The sequence below is a fragment of the Eretmochelys imbricata genome, chromosome 12 (genome assembly GCF_965152235.1).
Source record: "Eretmochelys imbricata isolate rEreImb1 chromosome 12, rEreImb1.hap1, whole genome shotgun sequence".
NCBI lineage: Eukaryota > Metazoa > Chordata > Testudines > Cheloniidae > Eretmochelys > Eretmochelys imbricata.
The window spans coordinates 8,888,215-8,904,493 of NC_135583.1; the positions used below are offsets into that span (position 1 = coordinate 8,888,215).

General features: G+C 44.7%; 1 protein-coding gene across 8 annotated transcripts in view; it reads right to left on the bottom strand.

The window, feature by feature from the left end:
- GNAO1 (G protein subunit alpha o1) overlaps positions 1-16,279 on the bottom strand; it is a 253,722-nt gene that overhangs the window by 134,301 nt on the left and 103,142 nt on the right. The gene's annotated exons all lie outside the window — the stretch shown is intronic.

Genomic DNA, 16,279 nt, shown 5'->3' on the forward strand with positions numbered 1-16,279 from the left:
AATCCAGACTCCAGCGAGAAACTGCTGAATTGGAATTCATTTGCAAATTGGATACTATTAATTTAGGCTTAAATAGAGACTGGGAGTGGCTAAGTCATTATGCAAGGTAGCCTATTTCCTCTTGTTTTTTCCTACCCCCACCCCCCCCCAGATGTTCTGGTTTAACTTGGATTTAAACTTGGAGAGTGGTCAGTTTGGATGAGCTATTACCAGCAGGAGAGTGAGTTTGTGTGTGTATGGGGGTGGGGGGGATGTGAGAACCTGGATTTGTGCTGGAAATGGCCCACCTTAATTATGCACATTGTAGGGAGAATGGTCACTTTGGATGAGCTATTACCAGCAGGATAGTGAGTTTGTGTGTGTGGTTTTTGGGAGGGGGGTGAGAGAACCTGGATTTGTGCAGGAAATGGCCCAACTTTATTATCATGCACATTGTGTAAAGAGTTGTCACTTTGGATGGGCTATCACCAGCAGGAGAGTGAATTTGTGTGGGGGGGTGGAGGTGAGAAAACCTGGATTTGTGCTGGAAATGGCCCACCTGATGATCACTTTAGATAAGCTATTACCAGCTGGACAATGGGGTGGGAGGAGGTATTTTTTCATATTCTCTGTGTATATATAAAGTCTGCTGCAGTTTCCACGGTATGCATCCGATGAAGCGAGCTGTAGCTCACGAAAGCTTATGCTCAAATAAATTGGTTAGTCTCTAAGGTGCCACAAGTACTCCTTTTCTTTTTGCGAATACAGACTAACACGGCTGTTACTCTGAAACATGTTTGTTTACTGTGCAGTGGGTAATACCACATGCAGCCGACATCCAAGTGGCTTTCGGGATACCACTCCGCAAGCGGCGTGCGGTGCGTCAATGCACTGGCAGCTGCTGAAGAGCGATGCGTGGTTCTGTTGGATTTGGCAAGCTCTGGGAAATCTTGCTTTGTAGGAAATGGGGTGCGCCAATGTGGAGGCGCTTGAGGCATTAGGGAAAACGTTGTTTGTGCTTTTCTACTCAAACCCCAGTAGGTGCCCCGCCAGCCTCGGCAGGCAAATGCAGCCTGTGCTCCTAGGACACGGAAGGCCAGAGACTGACCCACCGCCTCAGCGTGTGTGATATTCTAATTTCCGTCACACCGTAGGCTGTCACCTGAGGTCTGCTGTGGCTTCTGAAGTGACCGTAATCCTAAGCTTCCACAACCTGCCTCGGAGTGAACTCCTTCCAGAACAGCTGCCCTTGCTGAGCCGAAGCGTGATGATGGCACCACGGTGAGTCACTCCCGTTCGGTGAGTGCTCCATGGTACTTGGAGACCGCGTAAACATGCCCATAGGCAGTACCTGAGCCCCCCGGCGGGGCTGTGCTGGGTAAATGGAGGCATTGCTGCTCTGCGACAGCGGCTTGTCTGCCTCTGATGGCTGCAATTGCAGCCAAGCAGCACCTTGCGTATTGGATCCAATCCTTCTCTTTTGTAGCCACTACCTGCTTCTAATTAGTTCTTGATTCGACAGATGTTCTTGCCAAGAGGTATTTGAGCTGCTGCTGCACTCAGAACTTGAACATACGCATGAGCTGATCAGATAGATTCATGTTTCAGTGGCTTTCAATGGTGCACAGGTGCATTGGGGTCTGACATGGGGGCCCGAGATAGATGCTATTTCTCATGTACTCTGAGCTCCACAGCTAGGCTTGGCCACTTCATCTCTGATTTTTAAGGTCAATTATATTTCTTGAGCTTACATTTAATAGTATATCTCCAAAAGCAGAGTCAAGAGAAGTACGTTCTAGGTGCCAAGCCATCAATGACCCCTAATCACCTTACATGCAAAGGAATAAATCAGATCCAAATTCAGAAAGGACTGAATTGGATCTGTGCACCAGTTGTGGGAGACCTGCAGCACGAATAATTTTAAAAGGCCAAACTCCGTGATCCTTCTCAAACCAGGTGTGAGGGCGTTTCGCAAAGCCAGGGCTTCAGAGGCAAAGATTCAGACACACCTGTGCAACTCCCAGAAGGAAATCTGGAAGCATGAATGAAGTCTTGCCTGACGGCCACTTTCTCTTTGTAACCAATATAACGCTCTGGCTTCAAGCCAGGAAGTAGTGCTGAAAGGGCCAGACTGTGATTTGGGAGAGCACAGAGACTGATCCCTCTGTGAGCTGCTGGGAGAGCATGTTGCCCCCAAGTGAATGGAGAAACGTGGGGCCGTGACTCTGACCTCTCTCCCCTCCACACCAGCTGGGTGCATGTGCAGGAAGCAGGCTGCATTGCTCTGATGGACAGTGCAGCCTGCATATTTCATCCACACACTGGGCCATGCAGGGAAGGATTGTGTTTTCCTGAGGCATAATCCCTTCCCTAGCTCTGCCTGGGGTTAGGGCAGTGGGGAGCTGCCCCCAGTACGAGCCAGTGTCCTAACAGCACATTCTGGTCCTACATATGCAGGAGCCCACAGAAGGGAGGACAGCACGTTGCCCTGTGACAACTTCTAAGCACATCTGCGTTCCCTGCTAAATTGCCACCAGTAACACACTTCCTGTAGCAAGCCTAGTCCGGTTAAGGAGATCTGGATAAGCATTTAAACTTTACATAGATAGGAACCGATCCTGGAGCCTGATGGGAGTCTTTCCACTGACTGCTATGGGGTTTGGATCAGGTCCCTTGTGAGGGTGACCCATCACTGTTTTTTGTCACTCTGTTGCCCCTTATAAGCATGGCTTTCCATTTTCTATTGCAGCCCAATGCCATGATTTTCCACTAGACTCCAGGATGAGTCATATGCTGCCACTATCCTTGTAGAGGTGAATAGCTACACCACAGCTTTCTCATCATTAATCCTTGACACAAGCGTCAAGTCTTTTTTAGCCCTCTCTTGTTGTGGCTTTGCCTCTATTTTACAATTCCACCCCGGCAGCTCTGACATGACAGGTATATTTTTAAGAATAAATCTCAGAGTAAAACAGTCAGCTGCTCTGCAATTCAGAGAAGAGCCCTGAGAATGATTAAAGGATTAGAAAACATGCCTTACTGTGATATACTCAAGGAACGTAATTTATTTAGCTTAATAAAGAGAAAGTTAAGGAGTGATTTGATTAGTCTGCAAGTCCCTAAGTGGGGAACAAATATTTGATAATGGGTGCTTCAATCTAGCAGACAAAGGTATAACGTGATTCGATGGCTGAAAGTTGAAGCTAGACAAATTCATACTGGAAAGAAGGCACACGTTTTTAACAGTGAGGGTAATTTACCAAGCATCATGGTGGACTCTCTCCATCACTGGTGATTTTTAAATCAAAATGGGATGTGTTTCTGAAAGATCTGCTCCGGGAATTATTTTTGGGGAAGCTCTTTGGCCTGTGTTACAGCAGAGGTCAGACTAGATGATTATAATGGTCCCTTCTGGCCTTGAAATCTATTAATGAATTGGAAATAAATAAGAACATTTTTGTCACTGAGAAATCCTCTCCAATCCATGTTAAAAAACCCCCACAAGAAACCTCCCTGCCTCTAACATTTGCCAAATGGAAAAGGACAACACTGAAGTAGGGGATAACGGTAGCCCTGCTCCTTTCAAAGGGGACTAGGGATCTTGGGTGAGTTAATATTTGGATGCCCACCTTCAGACAGCTTAGAGGAGCTTGATGATTTTCACGAGGTGAATGCTCTGCACTGTCCGAAACCAGACCCTCTGAAATTGAGCATTGAAACCCTGGGATGCCCCAAATTACTATGAAAATGTAGGTCCCATGCTTAGCCTGTCTTTTCATGGCATGGTATTTGAGAGCGGGTTTGAAAACTGTTTTAAAGAAGGAGACAATTCTGACACAGAGTAACTAGGGAGATTCGTGAAACCTTAAACCAAAAGAAACCCCTCAAACAGATTCCTAAATAGCTGAACTTTTTTGCTATTGTTTTTTAAAAAAAAATACAACTTGAGCAAAATAGAAACCAGCTTACTCAAAAGTCATAGGTCCAAACTCTTCTCTCAGTGACAGTGATGTCAATCTGCAAGGGGCTGAGCACTCAGGCCTTGATCTGGCGAAGTACTGAAGTGTACTTTAAGCATGGATTTCAGTCCCTTTGAAGTCAATGGGACCTTAGCACATGCTTAAGTACTTTGCTGAAGTGAGGTCTACGGCAGGTACATGAAAATATACACCTATTAGAAGGCTGTAAGTGCCAAAGAAGAGCGATTATTTAGCATAATAAAATAGGTATAATTAGAGTTTAGAGGTTGAAATGAAGAAGGGGAATGGACACACCTCCTGGCAATGAGTTTCCAGTTAAAGCCTATTTATGTAGCACATTTAAAGTTACACTGGATATAGCAGTAGAAAATACAGAGTAGGAAACAATGCTGCATTGGCAAGAGGATGGGCTAGATAACTGAATAGACCTTTTCCATCTCTAAAGTCTCTGGCTCCATGATTCCTGGACTTTGGCAACTTGGCTGTGCAATATGCTTGGTATTTGTGGCTGCATCTTCTTCACACTTCAGCAACCCTCTGCTGCTTCCTCCATGGAATCAGAACAGATGCTACTGACTGCTGCCAAGGTCTAGGTAACCACCCTCGGCAGCTCCCACTGCAATGTGCATCAATGGTTACTGTGTATTTTCACCTTTGCATTTGGAAACCAAGGTCTTGATCCAAAGCCCACTTAAGTCAATTGAAATCTTTTCATTGGCTTTGATAGCTTTCAATCAGGCCTTAGATGTATAACTCCCATGAATGATAAATGGAGTGGGATGTTTATTTCTCTGTGAAATCTGCTGGAAACACACCCCTCTGAGTTAAGATTGCCTGGGGAAGGGGAGCTAGCATCTCTCACTACACATTTGAGTTGCTAGCGATACTGACATAATGTAACGTGAATTATTCAAGTTCACATGTACACATTCCAAACTTAGCGAAGAGTCCAGTCCTGTAGGTAAAAGCTATGGTGCTTCTTTCATACTTACAATGGTACCAAATCATAAATATTTCAAAAAGAACAGGAGGACTTGTGGCACCTTAGAGACTAACCAATTTATCTGAGCATAAGCTTTCGTGAGCAACAGCTCACTTCACAAGTCCTCCTTTTCTTTTTGTGAATACAGACTAACACGGCTGTTACTCTGAAACCTGTCATAAATATTTCAGGGGCTCGTGTGGAGCTGGATGAATGCTGTAAATAATTATCCTTGAATATCTGTTTGAATTTATATAGAAATTTGCTTTGATCACACTCAGGCCCCGTCTGCCTTCATTTTCTATGAACGCTTGTGCCAGCAAAACAACCATATAAATGTTTGTGGAAAGCAAATTTCAAAGCCACGCGTGTAGTATTCCTGGAAATTGGAATTTACAGTTCAGCACTCAAGTATTTTCACCGTGAGTGCTTACACTTTTCTTCAGGCAGGGAACAGAATCAATACGGTGGGATTTTATTTGATTTCTCTCGTGATTCTCCAGAGCTGAAGGCAAGTCCTAAAATTTAAGTCACATTTGGAAAATATCAGCACCTTGAGTCATCAAGGTTCCTATTACACATTTGTCAATGAACCTTCCCACAAAGAGACTTAGTCTCACCCACCCAACCAGTTCATGCCGCAACATTCCACCTAAATCAACTTCGGTCTCCAGACCCTCCACCTAATAACTCCCAAATCCACTAAGGGCCTGGCCCAAAACCCACTGAAGTCAACAGGAGCCTTTCCGTTGACTTCAATGGGCCTTAAAGAAAAGTTAGGCGGTACCACACACCAAGAAGGTTAGCAAATCCAGACGCTGGCAGATCAACAGGGGAAATGAATTCCAGAACCAAGGACTCTCAGAGCAGCCCCTTATTGCTGTATCAAAGGAGCTCCAGGTTATATGTCTCTGCTGATAGCAAATTATGGCAAGCTGGTCCCAGAACAGAGGTGGTCCCACAGGTGAGTAGGTCTCAAACCATTTAGGGCTTTATAGGGGAAAACTACTACCTTGATCTCCACCAGGAAACTAATCAGCAGCTCTGAGTAATGTGCTCCCTGCATGATGCCATTCTGCACTAACTTGAGTTTCCAAGTGGCCCCAGTCCGCAGCCTCATAAAGAGCACTTTGTAGCAATCTAGTCCGCATAGGGGTTTCTGATGGTAGCAAGGTCCACATCTGAGGAAAAAGATCGTGCTCTTCTAGCCAGATGTCAATTGCAAAAAAAACCCCCTTCTTTCTGGCCTTTCAGAAGATGGTGAATCTGGGTCACCAATAGTGGCTGTAACTTCCTCAAACTGGGGTGCAGATCTCCCCGTCACTAGTTCCCTACACGCTCTTTGGTTTTAGCCTTCATCTATGGTTGGATTTAATAAAGACATTGATTTATATATAGATCTGCTGTGACGGGAACCTAGGCCTTGATGGGAGCAAAGAAACATGTTTTTTTTTCTTCCCCGTGCTCCTGACTTTACAAATGATGACAAATCATCACCAGCATAGTGAAGACCGCATGCTTGCAGAGAATGGTTTGTGATCAAAACAAATTCACCAAAAAAAAAGTCAAATCTGGGGAAACTAGCAAATCACTTCAAGCTATTCAGTAAGCAGTAAAACAGCAAAGCTCATCAGCTAAAATGTGCACTTGTTAAAGCCTGATAATTTGCACAAAGGGCCAAAGTCACTGCTGGCATAAGCAGGCATAGCTCTGAAGACAATGGAATGGCACCTGCTTGTGCCAGCTGTCCACTTGTCCCGTTATATTACCATTATCCCATGCTGAGGTTCCTAATGCTATGACTCTCTTAGCCTGCATACACCCCTGCTTCCTCTCAGACAAATTATATATATTGTGTGAATTAAGTAGCAGAACTGTAGAGACTGCACTATTGATCTGATTCACAGAATCTACTGACCTCTCTGCTTTGAGGGAAATAGAAGATTTGATTCTTAGGCTGGACAAACTATTTTCTAAGTGATATTATTTATCTGTGTGTGGAGAGATCCTGACAAGGGCACGAGGGGATCACATAGGTTTTCTCCTCTGTTTCATTGGTTTAATTGGAGTGATGAGGAGAAGGTGGATTTTTATAATAAAATGTATCTTATGCTGGATTGACATCCTCCAGCAGTGAAATCCTTTACTGACAGCATCTAAAGAAGAAACAAAGCACCAGCTGTGCAAAGTTTCCGTACTATTGACGTGCTTCAGCCCTGAGATGGGAAAGACCATCTTTCATCATTCTTATTGATAGGACAGTAGTGCCTAGAGGCTCCTGCAGAGATGGAGGCCCCATTGTGCTAAGCCCTGGATATACACATGGTAAGAGACCGTCCCCATCCTGTCTATGTTAAAATAGACAGATGGAAGAGAGAAAGATGAAATGACTTGCCAAGGTCACACAGCAGGTCAGTGGCAGAACGGGAAATAGAACCCAGTTTTTCTGACCCAGTGTCTTACCCACTAGACTGTGTTAGGGTAGTTCAGTCTCCATGGCCCATCTGCTGAGATTGGAAATAAGGCCTCAGCTAGTGCCAGTTGTGATAATATATGGTGCACTATGAACGTTTGTCCTTCGCCAGAGGAGATGATTTAATGGGTTGTGTAAGACCTAGGCTGCTTGGAACCACCAATTCAAACCTCGGCAAGTTCAACTCACCCCCTGGCCTTTTGAAGTATTTCAGCTGAGGACCATCTATTTATTTAACTGTTTGTGGATCTGTTAGTGAGGCACGGCAGGGGAGGGTAATATCTTTTATTGTAGCTTACACAGAGCTCTTCTTCAGGGCTGGGAAACTACTCTCAGACAGACAAGGTCTGTGAGGTGACATCTTTTATTGGACCAACTTCTGTTGGTAAAAGAGACAAGCTTTTGAGCTTACACAAGAAACCTTAACAAGTGCGACGCTGAATGCACAGAATGGACACAAAAGGTCTTATGACTCTTTCTACAATCAGGTGTTTGCCTAATGTTCTTGATACAGTTCCCCTTGCTCCATTCTTGTGCAAGCGTGCTGTGCGGAATGGCCCTGGCTTCCTGTCTCCACGCCAAAGGGAGCTGCATTTTAGTGATACTGCACGTACAGCAAAATCTATATTAAGTGACCACCCAGAGGGCCAACAAAAACCTGGCACCAATGGATTTGAACTGCAGGCCAATCAAAATCATATTGTGGATACTCTAATAATTATTCCTTATGATGATATTGAACATGGCCCTTTTTGTCTGTTTCACTGGATAGAGAAGAGAAGCACTGTGAGATCCTTTACAATGAAGGGTGCTACATTAATATACTGGAAGGTTTTTTGGGGGTGGGGATTTTGGAGCTGAGCTGTGAGAAGTCCAGCTCATTTTCACAAAGGTCACCAAACAGATGCCAGATGACAACTTTTCAGTTTGGATCCTAGCGCCAGAGGGGAACTGATGATCATGTGGTCCCTCTCCTGTTAGTAATCCCCTGAGAGAGCCAGTTTCCTTTTCTGTTTTCTTTAAACCAAAATTAAAAGGATAATTTTAAATGATGCCATCTGTTCTGTCCACTTATTGTCCAGATGTGCACTACAAAGCTCCTTTCTGAATCGGGAAGACGTGCGTGTGTTTGTGTATAATACCACCGATCTACAGAAAACTAGCCCATGGCAGATAATTTGCCTGGATTAGTTTTATCTGAAAGACACATAGCTGAAATTATTTCTTAAAGTGTGATTGAATCAATTGGCCCCTCATCTGGCCCAATAAAGTGACGTTTATATGTATCAGCAGAGCTTATTCCTAGAGATTAATTTTAAGAGCTGAACTCTGTGCTCCAAGCATCACTGGGAGAGACATCTTCAACGGAATGGAGGAACTGTTATCAGAACTTGAAGGTGTGGGTTACTCTGATCCTGCAGGAGAACTAGTCCAGTTCTGCATGGCCTTTCACAAGTCCTTCCTGCTGCACATTCAGCACCCCGGTACGTATCTATAGGTTCACAGACAATCAAAAAAGCAGACCAAATGTTTTCCTTTAAGTGAGGATTAAAATGTTGCCATGACAACACAGTTGACACCATGATGTAGAACAGACTTCAGAGATATCATGCTGGCACTTCAAATGCTCAAGAAGATGGCATTTTCCAGAAAGCAACATTGCACATTTCTGTCCCCTCTCTTTGATCTCATTCAACATTACTCTGTCTTTCCCTATGGAATTTTATGGGTTTTTTCGATCACAATATGGAATTTCAGAGAGGACTAGGCTCTGCTTTAGAATGTTATAGAATGGTTCAAACTTCCTATAGAATGTATCCTAATCTCTATCCAGTACTACAGCTTGGTGGAATCATTACTATACAACGTTAATAGCTTTCTATAGAATCCTATTGGATCCAACCCTATGAAATTTTATAGGAAGTTTCCACTTGGGTTCTTCCTCCCATTCTCCAGCATTGATGTTTTTCTCTCTCCATCACAAATAATCACAGGGGATTTCTTCTATCAGACATTTATTTCCCTGAACAAGCACACGTACATTTCCTAAAATACTCAGATCCAAAGTTTGCCCGTTTATTATTACTGCACTATGGAAAAATAGATACTTGCAATCAATATGATGACAGTTATAGGATCAAATTTTGGCCCGAAGCTACATGTCAGTTTCTTTCCTGAATATCCATGTGAAGTGAGACAAACAGACTAACTCAGCCCCACTTGAGCGCCTAATGATTACTTGGTGCTAAGGCAGGCTCCAGCCTGTCTACTTAATTGGCTCTCTCTTTGAGCCCAAATCTGTTCTCAGGTTGTAGCCCATGCTGACAGCTATGACATGCTGATAGAATTTGTTTCCACTGTAGAATTAACATGGGCTTACTAGGAGAGTGACTGTGTAGAAGTGGGACCTCATATTATAGAGAACTTTTCACTATGTGATGATCATTCTCTATTCTTGATTTACTGACCAAAATCTAAGCATTGTCATCAATGCAGAACCAATATACTGCAGCGGAAGAGACGTGAACTCATGCATCAGCCCCGCGGGGTATCAACTACATGGCCAGCTAAATTCTGATTCTAGAATCTCTACTGGTAGCAATGAGTAATTGATTTGTCGTAAGGAGCAAAGAGAATACACAGGGCTGGGCTGTGACAGGCCCTTATACCTGGCTCTAGAGTCTATAATAAACCCTCATTTTAAAGACCATAACTTTCAAAAAGTCCCATTTTTGGGCAATGATGGGTTGAACTGATTGAATCAGCAGGGTTGTGCTTCAGTCTCAGTATTCCTGGTAGAACTTAGCCCTATCCCAGCTCTATCCATTTGGACCGACCTACTTTGACACAGAATAACCTGACTGATATTTTAGAGGCCTATGGGAACAACTATTGTCATCACCACAAATTCAGGCATCTTGTCTGTCACACTATGCCCCGCCCTCATCACACTTCCACCCAGTGTTCCTCCCCTGCCATCCCATTTGTCAGTTTCCCACATAAACACCCCTGCCTTCTTCCAAGCCGGATGGTCCGAGCTTCCTGAGGTCCTCTACATTTAAATCCCCCTCAAAGACTCACTGCTGCCATGCTGCTTATAGCGAAGCTAGTTGGTGCGACTCTTCCTGCTAACCTCAACTTGTCTGCCTGTGTTTATGAGCTCCCCGGGCCAGTGGCCATTCCTTCTTCTCTGTCTGGACACCACCTGACCCACTGTGACTGTTACTGTGAACAAATAAATAACAATCTGAAAAGACACCATTTTTATATCCCCCCCCCAAACCTCGCTATTCCCTGAAGGATGGTGAGCAGGGACCCAAGTTGGAGGTTGTTAGTGGTGAGGTCGGGGGAAGTTTGCAGTCCCACTCCAATCATGGCATTTGAAAGATGTATTGCAGATTGCAGCACTTGTAAGCCCTTCGGAATTCCAAGGCTCAGATTTCACCTGTCGTTTTCTCAAGTCCTTTTTTATAAAGTTGATGACCTAAAGACTAAGGTGCTATGGTTACACCCCTGTCCCTCACCCAAATAGGGAGCTGGAAATATTCAGCCTAATGCATCTGCTCTTGCTGTGGTGAGTCAGCAGGAAACAATCTTACTAGCAGTGCTGGGGTGAGCACGTCCTCATCTGGCACATGGCAGCTAGACTAAGGGGAAGAGGCTTGAAGGAATGACAGCAGCTGCACAGGTCTGTGTTGTGCAGATTAAGAGGAGGAGAAAGGTAAAAGCATCAATGAGGGGCACACACCTGCCCAAGGTAGTGGACAGAGGTCAGTCACACTCCCTCTAAGGATTGCCCTAGTGGAAGGAGGCGGCTTGACCTGGAAGAATATGGGGTGAGCATCCTTTTAGATAGTTTTCAGGCTTAGTGGGGCAGTGAGAAACTTGATGTATATTTTTGGAAAATCTTCAGCAATGGAATAAGATTTCACTTTAAATTATAGTTAGGGCTATGGCTTAGATTAGGCAACAAGCAGAAAAGTTTAAGAGCAGTTAAAAGCACAGGTTTCCCTTTCTCCTGCCCAAGACAAGAGCCAGATAAAAATGTATGCAGATTCTTATGCACTTCATAAGGAGATGCAGGGCCTGATTCTGAATTCACTCACACTGCCACCAATCAGGACTAGCTCAGGTGTAAATCAGAAGTGAGAGCAGGCTCAGGCCCTGCATGTTGGCTGCATGGCACAATGCAATGCCACCCAAGGGTGCTGTGCAATATGGATGTTAAGATTCTGTCACCTTGGTGTGGACAGATTTCTTCAGCCCCAAGTTCAGTGGCAGCACCAGCCATTCCTATGGGACTTAAGGCTGTTCAAGATAGTAACTTATCATTGATACGACGTCTTCCTTTACTCAGACAACATCAGCTACAGCAGGAGTGAAGTGATGCCCTACTGTCTGAGTCTGTATTGTCCCATAACATGCCCCTAGGCAGCACTGTGCATCAGAAGGTGCCATCTTCTGGATGAGCTATGACTCCAAACACCCTAACCACTTGTGGTTAGCATACATCAAACAGTGTTTGATCCAGGAGAAGGGATGTTAGACCCAGGATCCTGGCCAAATGCCGGTGAGCGTGACTACATTCTGCCTCCTAAATCCCCCCTACAGTTGGACATGGCATTCTGTGTGCTGTAAAGCAGCTACCATGCTTCACTCCAGAGTGGGCTGCATTTCTGTGATGGTGAAGCAATTACTTGCACGTGTGCTGGGGCAAATCCTGATATCTTTACTCCGTCCTTACTCTGTGTGGCTGAGTACGGGCTTTAGGATCTGGCCTGTTGCAATAGGCTTTGGGAATCCCTGGGGAGGAAAGGCCCTATGGGAATATGAAAGTGTATTGTCTGAAGGTCAGTTTGTCTTAAATGATTCTTTACCCCTTCCCCCTTTCCCTCTTTTATTAAGGAAAGTCTCTGGGTGAGGGATGCAATTTTCCTCCGTCATTTTCACCTAACTTGCTGCACTGAGGCTTAGGCTCATGTTTTCTTCCTTGAGGCTCCAACTCCCACCGGGGTCAGGGGGAGCCTTTCCATTAACTTAATGGGAATTGCACCAGGCCGAAATCCCCTGGCACAGGACCTGGTGGCTGATTTTGTGGGGTTTTATCCTTTGGAATCTTACTGCCTGATTTTGAGGGGTGTTGGGTTCCTGCTACTCTCACTCATTTAGGTCCTAATCTTGCAACAGGATTTGCTAGCATGAACCGTGACCCCCATGCAGAATCCTGCTGGAGTAATGGGGCTGCGTTCATAAGCTCCCGTGCCAGTCTTGGTTCTGTAGATTTTGATCAGATTTGTGCACATCTGTACATCAGTGAAGTGCCTAATGCAACTGATCCACAGACGTTATGGTCCCATCCTGCATGACTCAGTGTAATGCGTTTTTTAACGGGTTCAAGGGGCACGGGTTAAGGCTTTATGTAAAAATAATGGGCCAAATTTTGCTCTCTCTCATGCTGGTGGAAAACTGGAGTAACTCTTGACTACACTGGAATCACTCCAGCTTTACACCAGTGTAACTGAATCTGGTCCATTTATCCTTTTAATTTTAGTCTGAACATACAGTTGACTGAATAGTTTGCATTGCCTTAGCAAAGCCACCATTTGATGGGTTAGTCCAGAGGGTTGCCTTTCATCAATAAATGCCAAAGCCTTATTCCAACCCTTGGTGACATTTATGTTACCCAGTACGTTGCTGTGATTAATTCATGTATTACCATGCACATGCTAGCTAATGGCACAGCTATTTAATCCTAATGTTCTCTTATTTTAAACACATACCCAGAAACAATTCCAATACAGAGTCCCAGATGAAATGTGCTATATCCTGGATTTTGCTGCTGGATGTGCTATGGAATTGTGAGCCCAGCAGAATTTGCTCTGTGAGCATTGACAATGAACTACCTTTTGCTGATTGAGGTTTGGGTTCTATAAACACAAAACATCCTATTCCATCTATCTCCCCCACATGAGACACCTACTCACCTGGCTCTCCTCCAGGTTTTGTCCCATGCTCGTCCTGAGATAACTTGAGGACCATGAAGGCTTGTCCTTTCTTGGTGGATCTCCTGATCTTCAGAGGAGTGCTGTGTGGTCACTCCCTATTCCCTCTGCAGGGCCTGGAACTTGCCTACTCAGAGGAGGTGTGGGGATCAGGCCGTGTGAACCCAAGGCTTGCAGAGCTTTCATAGGCCGAGGTGCATCATTCTGATCTTGGGTGCAGTTGGGATTCCGTGCAAAGAGTTCATGGAGTCCTAACCCTACCCATTTTACTCAATCGTGGCAATAAAATAATAAACTCCAGAGCTATTACTCATAAACAAATCTGGAGCACCGGGTGCGCTACACTTTCCATTTATTATTTCTTTCAGTGCCAACAGTTATAAGTGCCCTTAGCCCCAGCCAGTTGGTTTTAAATATTAATTGATGTGAAATGTGTCTACAGTGGCTGGGCAGAGCCTTCTTTCCTCTTGTGTTGGAGCCAATACCACTTTATGTCCCTCGTCACCGTCTAAACAGCCAGGACTGAACCACTGAGGGCCAGTCCTCTGCTGGTGTGAATCAGCACTAGCTCAACTCAGGTCACTGTGGGTATGCCAATTTACACTAGCTGAGGATTGGGCCCAGAGACGTTCACAGCTGCTCTTCTTTTGAATAGAGATTGAAATGGCTATTTCTCTTTAGCTCTGTTGTGGTTCCTGTATTCCGCACCCAATAATCTATGGGAACAGCTGCCTCTTCAGCTCTAAAAGCTGGGGGGAGGATAGCTCAGTGGTTTGAGCATTAGCCTGTTAAACCCAGGGTTGTGAGTTCAATCCTTGAGAGGGCCGTTTAGGGATAGGGGCAAAAATTGGGGATTGGTCCTGCTTTGAGCAGGGGGTTGGACTAGATGACCTCCTGAGGTCCCTTCCAACCCTGATATTCTATGATCCTAAAAGGACGGTCCCCTACCCTTTATTCAGTGAATAATGACCTGTTCTGCAGCTGGGAGGTATCGCTGTGTATTAACCTGGTTTGCTAAAGTCAACCAAAACTTCGCTGAGCCACCTGTTCCACCAGCTCTCTGGACTTTCATGCTTTCTTTCTCTGCAAACGTGTCACTGAGCCTTTCTCATATGGTCCTCTTATAGGGAATGGGGCCAGGCACATCAGACCAGGGTGTGAATGAACTGACTTTAGACTCAGCTTAGTTCTTTTGGCACATTAAGGATGGCAATGACCATCAGTGCACACACTCTGGTGGCCGCTTTGAATGCATTCCTCTTAGAATTCATGATGCGGACATACAGAAGTGCTCTGGGGAACAGACATTCTGGAAGAAGATAGACTGATGAATCAATAACGGAGCAACCTTGTATTTTAGAAAGTTGTGCTTTTTTAGGCAGGTCTATGCAAGAGGCAGCTGAGATCCAAAGGAAATTCAGCAGCTTATTTGGGCAGCTTTTGAGTGACACCTGGATAATGCGGGGTAAAGGAATATATCAATCTATACTTCAGTGCAGCCTGTGAGAATGAGCTCTGACTACAGCTGTGCAGAGCAACAAAGACCAGGAGAACCTGTGTTCCTCGCCAAAGCAACTGCCATGAAGATCTCCTGAGCTGAGCTGGAATAACCCCATGGCCTAAAGCCACTCACTGCTGAGGGCTTTCAGCCCTGTGGACCTCACTTCTCATTGGCCATTGAAAACCTTACCTCCTTGCACTTTACAGAACTGTCCTGAGGAGGCGGGTTCCTATACCTACCGACCAGACTTCTGTTTTTATAGGAGCATTTTTACACTGCACAAATGGAGCTTTAAATGCTCGTTTCCCTGGCAAGGCATGGATCTGATCCCTGTTTTGTTCCTTTTCCTCTGAGAGAGATTTCCCTCAGTATCAGCACTTTGTAGGGGACCGGGGGAGGGACAGCATGGGGGAGGACAGAAGAAGGAAAAGCATTAACCTAATGTGTATCAAACAGCTTCCCACTTCAGAGATTCTTGCTGTATGGGGCATTTGGGGCGTCCATTGTACACGCAGAACGTGTTTCCCTTCTCCAGCATTCATCCTCAGTTCTCTCTCAATTGCTCTCGTTCCATCACTCCCTTTTTTTGTTAGTTAAAACCGAATGCCTTGGGCCATCTCAGCTAGTGACAAAAAATCTGTCCCTGAACGAGCCAACCATCTCCCATAGCAACAAGACAGACTGTGAACATAACAAGCACCCTTTTTCTTTTTCCCTGAGAAACTCACTGCATTTTTTGATTATCCTTTGCTGCTCAAAAATGCGAATGACGGTTATGGAAACATACCTCATCGTATCAGGTATTCCAGGAAGAGGGGGCAGGGAGGTGAAAAAGGGAGGCATGGCTTAGCCATGGTGTCATAAATATAAAGGGAAGGGTAACCACCTTTCTGCATACAGTGCTATAAAATCCCTCTTGGCCAGAGGCAAAACCCTTTCACCTGTAAAGAGTTAAGAAGCTAAGGTAACCTCGCTGGCACCTCACCCAAAATGACCAATAAAGGGACAAGATACTTTCAAATCTGGAGGTGGGGGGCAAAGGGTTCTGTCTGTCTGTGTGATGCTTTTGCCAGGAAGAGATCAGAAATGTAAGCCTTCCAACTCCCATTAAGTTAGTAAGTAATCTAGCTAGAAAATGCGTTAGATTTTCTTTTGTTTAATGGCTGGTAAAATAAGCTGTGCTGGATGGAATGTATATTCCTGTTTTTGTGTCTTTTTGTAACTTAAGGTTTTGCCTAGAGGGATTCTCTATGTTTTGAATCTGATTACTCTGTAAAGTATTTACCATCCTGATTTTACAGAGGTGATTCTTTTACCTTTTCTTTAATTAAAATTCTTTTAAGAACCTGATTAATTTTTCGT